Source organism: Nyctereutes procyonoides, unplaced genomic scaffold (assembly GCF_905146905.1).
Source record: "Nyctereutes procyonoides isolate TBG_1078 unplaced genomic scaffold, NYPRO_anot_genome, whole genome shotgun sequence".
Classification (NCBI taxonomy): domain Eukaryota; kingdom Metazoa; phylum Chordata; class Mammalia; order Carnivora; family Canidae; genus Nyctereutes; species Nyctereutes procyonoides.
In genome coordinates, this window is record NW_026575024.1 from 12256937 (window position 1) to 12266274 (window position 9338).

Below are 9338 nucleotides of genomic sequence, written 5' to 3' on the forward strand. Positions count from 1 at the left end.
GTCTGTCGACCCCGTGACCCCCGGCGGGGGCGGGGCCTGCGGCTGGGGGCGGGGCCCGTCGGCAAGGAGGGGCGGGGCTGAAGAGGAAGGAAGGGGGAAAAGAAGGTGGGGGGCGGCGAGTGGAAGCGGATGGGGAGGCAGGACCGGGAAAGGGGGGGACGGGTGGGGGAGGGCGACCGGAGGTGAAGGGAGGTGGGGAGGGAGGAGGTAGAAGAGGAGAGCTCAGGAGAGGAGCGGAGGGGAGGGGAAAGGAGGTGGGAAGGAGGAGAGAAGGTACTGGGAGGAGGGGGAGTTGGGGAAGGGAAATGGAAGCGGAAGTGTGGTGTGGCGGGAGAACCCGGAGGGAGGAAAGGCGAGGAAGGAAGGGGAGGTCGAGAGAGACGGGGTGTTCGTGGAGCCTCTCCCCTCGCAGGGTCTCGCCCTGCCCCCCCCAGCGGGGTGCACACCTTCCGCCGCACCTGCCCATCCCGGCAGCCGCGGAGCCCAGGCCCGGCCCAGTCCAGGGCTCTGCGTGTCTCGGGCCGCCTCTGTACACCTCCCTTCGGAGTGTGTCTGGCCACGACCGTGAATCTGTGGTTCTCTTCGGGGTGTTTGACGGGGGAGGCAACGGCGATCACCAGTGTCACACAGCCTACAAGTGGGTGTAAGAAGACCCAGTCGGCCCCAGGGCCCTTTCCCTTCTATCCCACCGCGGGGGATGTCACAACACCACTGGTGATGTCCCCTGGAGCCCTTCCTTTCACACCGCCTGCATCCCCCTTCGGCGACACGGTGCCACGGGGCTCCTGCAAGGGACACTGTGTTTCTCCGAAACCCCAGAAGCTTCCCAGGCAGGCATATGCTTCAATGCTCTGGTCTCAATTCGGAATCTCAGGAGGCCCTCCCTGACCCCCTGGTGTACAGGAACACCCCCCCCCCCTCTGTATTTGATGTTTTTTACAACGCTCTCTGGCCTTTTGCACTTACTGATTTCTGTGTTGTCAGACTGGGGCCACAAAGGAGCAGCAGTCTCCCCAGGGCCTGGTCCAGAGCCGGGGAGAAATGTTTCATGGCCATAAATTCCATTGCTGTAGTGCAACTCTGCAGCTCTTCTCATCAAGAAGTGAAGTTTGCTTCTCCACCCCCTTGGACTACTTTTTGGTGACTTGCCTTGACTAATGGAATGTGGTGGAAGTAAGCCTATGTACCGAGAGGCCTCAGGTGGTCAGGAGCATACTGAAGAAAGAGCAGTCCAGAGAGGCCCGACCTCCCAGAGCTCCCGGCTGAGCCCAGCCCCCAGCCAACTCACCAGCTGAATACAGCAGCTTGAGTAACCCTTGTGAGGCAACAGAACTGCCCAGCCAGCCCACAGAATAGTGGAAAGCAACACATTATTGCTATGTTAACTCACTATATTTGGGGGTGGTTTGTTACTCAGCAATGCATCACTGAGACACTTCTCGATCCCTATGTGTTAAATGAATGAGTGAATGAAACTTTCAAAAAATGCAGTACAATCCAGGAGTAATACATTTTGTGCCATCTCCCACACTGAGGTCAGGCCATGTTACTTTCCTGCTGAAAAACCTAGTTACTCCCAATTGCCCTTAGAATGGACTCTAAATATCTCACCATGGTTGACTTCTTTGCTCTCGTCTCTCTCTTTCCTTCTTCCTCCTCAGGACTCTCCTGCCACTCTGGATTCCTTTTTGTTCTCATCAAGGGCTTGGCTTGTAGGCCTCTGTTCCTCCCAGTCAGGGCTTCTCAATTAGGCCAGTACCAACCCTAAGGACATTTTGAAATTTTATTGTCATGATAGGGGAGCAGAACTGCTTGACAATGTCCTACAGAGAGCAGGACAATCCTACAGACAGTCTCGTGGCTGGAATATATATTCTTGGAGGTGAAAAACCTATTAATAGTCATCTGAGGGGATCCCTGGGTGGCGCAGCGGTTTGGCGCCTGCCTTTGGCCCGGGGCGCGATCCTGGGGACCCGGGATCGAATCCCACGTCGGGCTCCCGGTGCATGGAGCCTGCTTCTCCCTCTGCCTGTGTCTCTGCCTCTCTCTCTCTGTGTGTGTGACTATCATAAATAAATAAAAATTAAAAAAAATAGTCATCTGAACCTAGAATGTACATCTGCTTGACATATAAACACAAAGCATTTTTCACAGTCTTTTTTTTAAATATTTTTTTTAATTTATTTATGACAGTCACACAGAGAGAGAGAGAGAGGCAGAGACACAGGCAGAGGGAGAAGCAGGCTCCATGCACCGGGAGCCTGACGTGGGATTCGATCCCGGGTCTCCAGGATCGCGCTCCGGGCCAAAGGTAGGCGCCAAACCGCTGCACCACCCAGGGATCCCTCAAAGTCTTAATATATATTGAATTTTCCAGGAATGCAACTGTTCTTGTAATTCAGGAGAAAACTGCATTTCTTCTGGAACTTTACCAAATGCTGTTCTCTGTTTCAGAACCACATTACTACCAGTTACACCAGCCCTGATATTTGAGTTGCCACAACAGCATCTCTGATCAGTCTGCAATTGTCATAATTCAGGGAATTCTACTTCTGGTTCTGACTGCTTTATTATATCTCTTCGTGTAATTTTGATTGAGCATTTATTTTTTTAAAGATTTTTATTTATTTATTCATGAGAGACACACAGAGAGAGGCAGAGACACAGACAGAGAGAGAAGCAGGCTCCCAGCGGGGACCCTGGTGTGGGATTCGATCCCAGGACCCTGGGATCATGACCTGAGCCAAAGGCAGATGCTCAACCACTGAGCCACCCTGAGCATTTATATAGTGCCCTGTCTGAGCATTTATATATTGAAATAAAATTTGCAGATGTACTTGCTTTCCTTTTGTTTTGTCTTTGTTTTTTGTTACCCCCTTAAAAAAGTATGTGTGTAGAAAGATTATTATCTGAATTTTGTTTCTGAATAGTTAATGGAGGCCTTGTGATTACAAAAAAGGGAGTGTGGTGTCTATTGGTGTTGGAAAGCACAGCTGGCTGACACCTTCCCATCATTCCATTCCAACTTAAGGTCACTCATGAGGGAGGTTTTCACTACCCTCCCTGTCATGTCACCTCTACCTCCACCAATGGATTCTACATCATCTTGATTTATTTTCTTTATTGAACTAAACTGAATTTGAAATGGTGGTATTTATTTATCTGTGTATTATCTATTGCTGCGTAATTACCTGAACCTGCAAAATTACCTGAACATCTAGTGGCTTAAAATCAAACATTTATTGGGGTGCCTGGGTGGCTTTGTCAGTTGAGCGTCCAACTCTTGATTTCGGCTCAGATCATAATCTCTGAGTCAGAAGCTCGAGCCCGGTGTTAGGTTCCACACTAAGTACCAACTCTGCTCAAGATTCTCTCTCTCCCTCTGCCCCTCTCCTCCCCTGCTTGTGCTTGCTTTCTCTCTCTTAAAAAAAAAATCAAACATTTATTTTCTCATAGTTTCTGTAGAATTGGAGAGCAGCTTGGGTAGTTCTGGCTCAGGAGCTCCCATGAGATTGCAGTCAAGCAGCCATCTGGGGCTGCAGTCATCTGAAGGCTCAACTGGGGTTGGAGGAGCTGCTTCCAAGGTGGCTTACTCACATGGCTGTTGGCTGTAGGCCAACAGTTATTCACCTCGCCGTGGAGCTGCTTGAATGTGCTCATGACATGGCACCTCACTTTCCCCAACAAGTGATCCAAGAGAATAAAAGAGAGAGCAGCCATAGGAAGTTGCAGTGATTTTTATGACCTCATCTCCAAAGTGAATGATCAAGGGTGGTGTTTCAGAGACTTGACATACATGTTGGTGGTGTGATTTTGCTATGGTGAATGACATTTGATAAAGTTCCAGACAAAAGACGTTTTTCCCTTGATTTGCATATAGTTGCTTTAGAAGTGAATGACTAAGTCCAGCTCACATTAAAGAAGAGAAAAATTAGGCTCCCCTTTTTAAAGGAAAGGTCTGTTTTCACATGAGTTTGTTGGCTTACCATATCCTCTTTCCCAGGTAGAACATGCATTCATGAAGGTAGAGACATTGTCTGCCTCGTTCATAGTTCTATGCCCAGAGCATGAAGAAGGTGCTCAATAGCTAGTTATGGATGACTTGCGATGGCTGGATTGGGGTTCACAGGATTTAATAATTTCACCAGAAAGTTATTTGGGGGAAGCTTCTGTTTTTCTATGGTAAGCACAATAATGGCCCCCCAAAATATCCACATCTCGATCTCCTTAACTTGTGAATATATTACCTTAGGGAGCAAAAGAGACTTTATTTCCGTTTTTTTTTTTAACTTTTTTTTAGATTGTATTTGTTTATTCGTGAGAGACAGAGAGGCAGGATCCCAAAAGGACACAATCACAGGACCCTAGGATTGCAGCCTGAGCGAAAGACAGATGCTCAACCACTGAGCCACCCATGTGCCCCTTTATTTCTGTTGCTTTTTATTTATTTTTTTTGGTAAGTAATCTATATGTCTAACATGGGGCTTGAACTCACAACCCTGAGATCAACAGTCACATGCTCTACTGACTGAGCCAGCTGGGCACCCCACAAAAGGGAGTTTGAAGGTGTGATTAAGTTGAGGGTTTGGGGATCTCTGGGTCGCTCAGCGGTTTAACACCTGCCTTCAGCCCAGGGCGTGATCCTGGAGTCCCAGGATCGAGTCCCACATTGGGCTCCCTGCATGGAGCCTGCTTCTCCCTCTGCCTGTGTCTCTGCCTCTCTCTCTCTCTCTCTCTCTGTATCTCTCATGAATAAATAAATAAAATCTTAAAAAAAAACCCTAAAAAAAAAGTTGAGGGTTTTGAGATGGGGAAATTATCCTGAATTACCTGGCTGGCTCAGTATAATCACAAGGGCATGAGATTCTTGGGCGGCTCAGTGGTTGAGCGCCTGTCTTTGGCCCAGGGTGTGATCCTGGGGTCCTGGGATCGAGTCCCACATTGAGGTCCCTGCATGGAGCCTGCTTCTCTCTGCCTATGTCTCTGCCTTTCTCTGTGTGTCTCTCATGAATAAATAAAGAAAATATTTATTAATAATAAAATAATAATTATTTATTGATAATTAAAAATAATCACAAGTGTCCTTATAAATGGGACACAGGAGGGCCAGAGTCAGAAGTTGAAATGTTGGAAGCAGAGTTAGAGGTGCTGTGCGGCCACAAGTGGAGGAACACAGGCAGCCTGTAGAAGCTGGAAAAGGTGGAGCAATGGGATCCCTCTCGGTGCCTCCATAAAGAGCCCACCCTGCTGATCCACTCTACATCTCTGGCCTCCCAAACTGTGAGAGAATAAATTGGAGTCGCTTTAAGCCACTAAATTTGTGGTAATTTTTCACAGAAGTCAAATTTGAACTTCAGATAAACAACAAATATTTCTTTTGAGTGTAAGTATGTCCCATGCAATAACTGGGGCATTGTTATATATATTTTTTTAAATTCACTGTGTACCTGAACTTAAAATATAGCTGGAGGGAAAAAATATATATAACTGGAAGGGTGCCTGACTGGCTCTTTGGAAGAGCATACAACTCTTGATCTTGGGGTTGTGAGTTCAAGCCCCTCGTTGGGTGTAGAGATTATGTAAAAAAATAAAAAAAAAACATAACTGGATATGTTTTATCTACCAGTCTCCTCCCAGTCTTGCTTTGCCAGCAGCCATGTGGGACCCATGAGGCAATCTGAAATAGACATTTTTCTCCACAGAGCAACAAGAGAGAAGGCGCCTGGGTCCCTGACATTCTGGGGTGCTTACCTACTGGCTTTTACCTGAGATAGACATAAGCACCTTTTATTTTTTGGCTCCCTATCTCTTACAGCTGAACCTCGCCCTAACTAATAAAATTGGCAACCAGCAACGTCTGTTCTGAACAGAACGTCTGTCCTGACTCCTGTTTTCTTCTGAGTAATGTCTCAACTTGGTAGCACGAGCCAGTCACCTAAGGCCCCTGTGGCTGTGCCTTACAGCTGGCTTTTCCAGCTGCCAGTCCGGTTTCTTCCCACCACACACAGACTCTTTATACGTCTGGCCGTCCCGGATGGCCTGACCCTGCTCCCACAGAGCTTCTGTGTGTTACTGCTCTCTTTGAAACGTTTATTTTCTGTGTTTAAGGCAAAACTCAAATGCAGCCTCCCCGATTTCTGTAGCAGGGCTGGGGATGGTGCTTGGGGCAGAAGCACTGTTGGGTTGGTACCTTATTTTTAGGGAAAGCCTCAAAGGTAGACTTGTAAGATTCTCTCCAAAGGAAGTTATGTATATAGCAATTGTATTCTGTTTGTGCACGTGTCCAGTTGCACTAAAAAAAAAAAATGTTAACCGGTTCAGTGTAAATATTCGACACCACCGTTGTGGGGATTTGCTGTTTATTTGTTTGCTTCTGGATCAGGCTTTGGGCTCCCTGAGAAGAGGACCCTGAGACAAGGATGCGAGTGTGTTTAGGAGGTGATCCCAGGACACAGCAGTAAGGGAGTGGGGATGGAGCCAATACAGGTGTGATATCAAGCCAGTCACCACCAAGGGTAGTCTGGGGCTCCATCCCCCTGGAGAACTTTGGGACCAGCATAGATGTGCCTCAAAGTTATCCCAGAGAAGGGGTGAGAAAGCCAGGACATTCATTCATCTACTCATTCATTATTGCCTGAGGGCTGCTTCTCGGGGTAATGGATTCCGACACTGTCCTGCACACAGGTGGGCCAAGCCCCATGGCACATGGGGAGCAGCCTCTCCAGCCAGGAGAGGTAAGTGCCCGGGGCAGATGACTGGGGCACCGACAGTGCGTGCTATTTACCTTTTGGGTATTTTTTATTCTTAAATATGCCAGACCCTTGGCCTGAGTGCTCTCCCGGGGCACAGATATGTGTTCCTTTAAGCACAGGGCAGACTGGAAGTGCGAGTGGGTTGACACCCTTGGGAGAGCCACCCAATGATGAACAGAGCATGGTCTGCTGTTACCCAGAGGTCCTCAGGTTTGCTGGCCAGATAACACACCCCCTCGTGGCTTCCCTCTCCGTGTCCCACTTCCCCACTTGCCTGCTGCTGCCTCCCAAATATACCATGTGCACCTAAATCCTGGGTGCTTCTGGGGAACCCAAGTGAGATATACAGAATGATAGCTGCCCAAGGATATCCATGTCCTAATCCCCGGGACCTGTGAATAAGTGACCTTACATGGAAATGGGATGATACTAAGGATCTGAAGATGGGAAGATTATTCTGGATTATCAGGGTGGGCTAACTATAATCACAAGAGTTCTTATAGGAATATAGGATGTCTCAGTTAAGTAAGCATCTGATTTTTAGTTTTGGGCTCAGGTCATGATCTTGGGGTCATGAGATCAAGCCCAGCATCCGGCTCTGTGCTCAGCAGGGTATCTGCTTGAGATTCTCTCTCTCTTTCCACCTGCATCTCCCCCTGGCTCTCTCTTTCTCTAAAATAAGTAAAATTTTAAAAAATAAAATAAAAGCCCTTATAAGTGAAAGAGGTAGAGGCAGAGATGGGAGGCATGAGAGAAGCAGAGGTCAAGGGACGCTACTGCTAGCTTTAAAGATGAGAGGGGGCTGCAAGCCAAGGGATACAGGCTGCCTCTAGAATTTGGAATGGACAGGAAAATGGATTCCCCCCTAGAACTTCTAGGTGGGAACACAGCCCTGTCAGCACCTTGAATTTGGCCCAGTAAGACCCATCGCAGACTTCTGACTTCTAGAACTGTCGGGTAATAACCTTGTGGTATTTCACACCATATGTTTGTGGCAATTTGTTACAGCAGCCATAGGAAACTAATTCCTAGATAGTGTATCGAAGAAGGTTCTGAAGTGCAAACAGCAGGATTCACTCTAGACAATTTAAGTAGGAAAGAGTTTTATTACAATATACCAAGAAGCCTGTAGAAACTCCGGGAGGGCCAGAGACTCATGTCGGAGGATGCAATGTCTGCGTCTCACTGCAGGGCTGCCTCAGAAAGACCTCACTACCACCACCCGAGGGTACAAACCCTCCATGGGCCTTCTACCCACAAAACTGGTCTAACTCCTAGTTTTGGCCATCCACTGCTGTGTAACAATTTACCCCAAACTTAGTACCTTAAAACAATTTATTATTTCTCACAATTCTTCACTTGCCCGGGATCAGCTGGGTGGTTCTTCTGTTGTGCGTGGTGTTGGCTAGATCTGCAGTTATCAGGGCTCACACAGGGTTAGAACTTCCAGAATGTCTGCTCACACATCTGGCACCTTGGGGAGGACAGCTGAGATGCTAGGACAGCTGGGGCAACTGGCCTCTCTCCTCATGACTCAGAGTCTGTCCCTATGTGACCGTACCACGTGGTCTCTGTTGGCCACGAAGCTAGACTTCTTATGCAGTGGCTCAGGGCTCCCCGAAGTGCAAAAACTGAAGAAGCTACCAGACCTTCTTTTTTTTTTTTTTAAGATTTTATTTATGTATTCATGAGAGTCACAGAGAGAAAGAGAAAGAGACACAGGCAGAGGGAGAAGCAGGCTCCAGGCAGGGAGCCCGACATGGGACTCGATCCTGGGTCTCCAGGTTCACACCCTGGGCTGAAGACGGCGCTAAACCGCTGGGCCACCCGGGCTGCCCACTACCTGACCTTCTTAAGGTTGAGTCTTGGAAAGGGATAGCACCCTTTCCAACTGCACTCTATGGTTAAATCAAGACAGGTGATCAGGTGAGAATGGATAGTTGAGGACCTACGAGGGGTGTGTGAATACTAAGAAGCTGGCTGATGGTTGTCAATTTTGATAACGGCTGCCACGCTGCTCTTTCGTGAACACCCAAGGGTCTCCTGCGACTGATCATAGTGAAGAGATTTCTTCATAAGAAATCTCACCCATTTGGCCTCAACAGAAGAAGTATGGTGCATTGGTAAAGAGCACAGACTCCAGACACAAGTGGTCTGGGTTCGAATTCTGCCTTTATCTACTTGCTGGCTAGGTCACCCTGGACCAGTTACTCACCCTTTCCTGTGTCAGCTCCTCCATCAATGCCTCATCATCCAGTACCTGGCTTGTGGCGTTTCTTGTGAGGAGAATGTGAGTTAATGTGTATCAAACCCCTAAAACATGACATGGCCCCTAGCAGGTATTCTGTGTTTGTTCTTATTGGAGGGTCAGTTTTCTTTTTTTTTTCTTTTTTTAAAAAAATATTTATTTATTTATTCATGAAAGACACACAGAGAGAGAGAGAGAGGTGCAGAGACACAGGCAGAGGGAGAAGCAGGCTCCACACAGGGAGCCCGACGTGGGACTTGATCCCAGGTCTCCAGGATCATGCCCCAGACCAAAGGTGGCACTAAACCTCTGAGCCAACTGGGCTGCCCAGAGGGTCA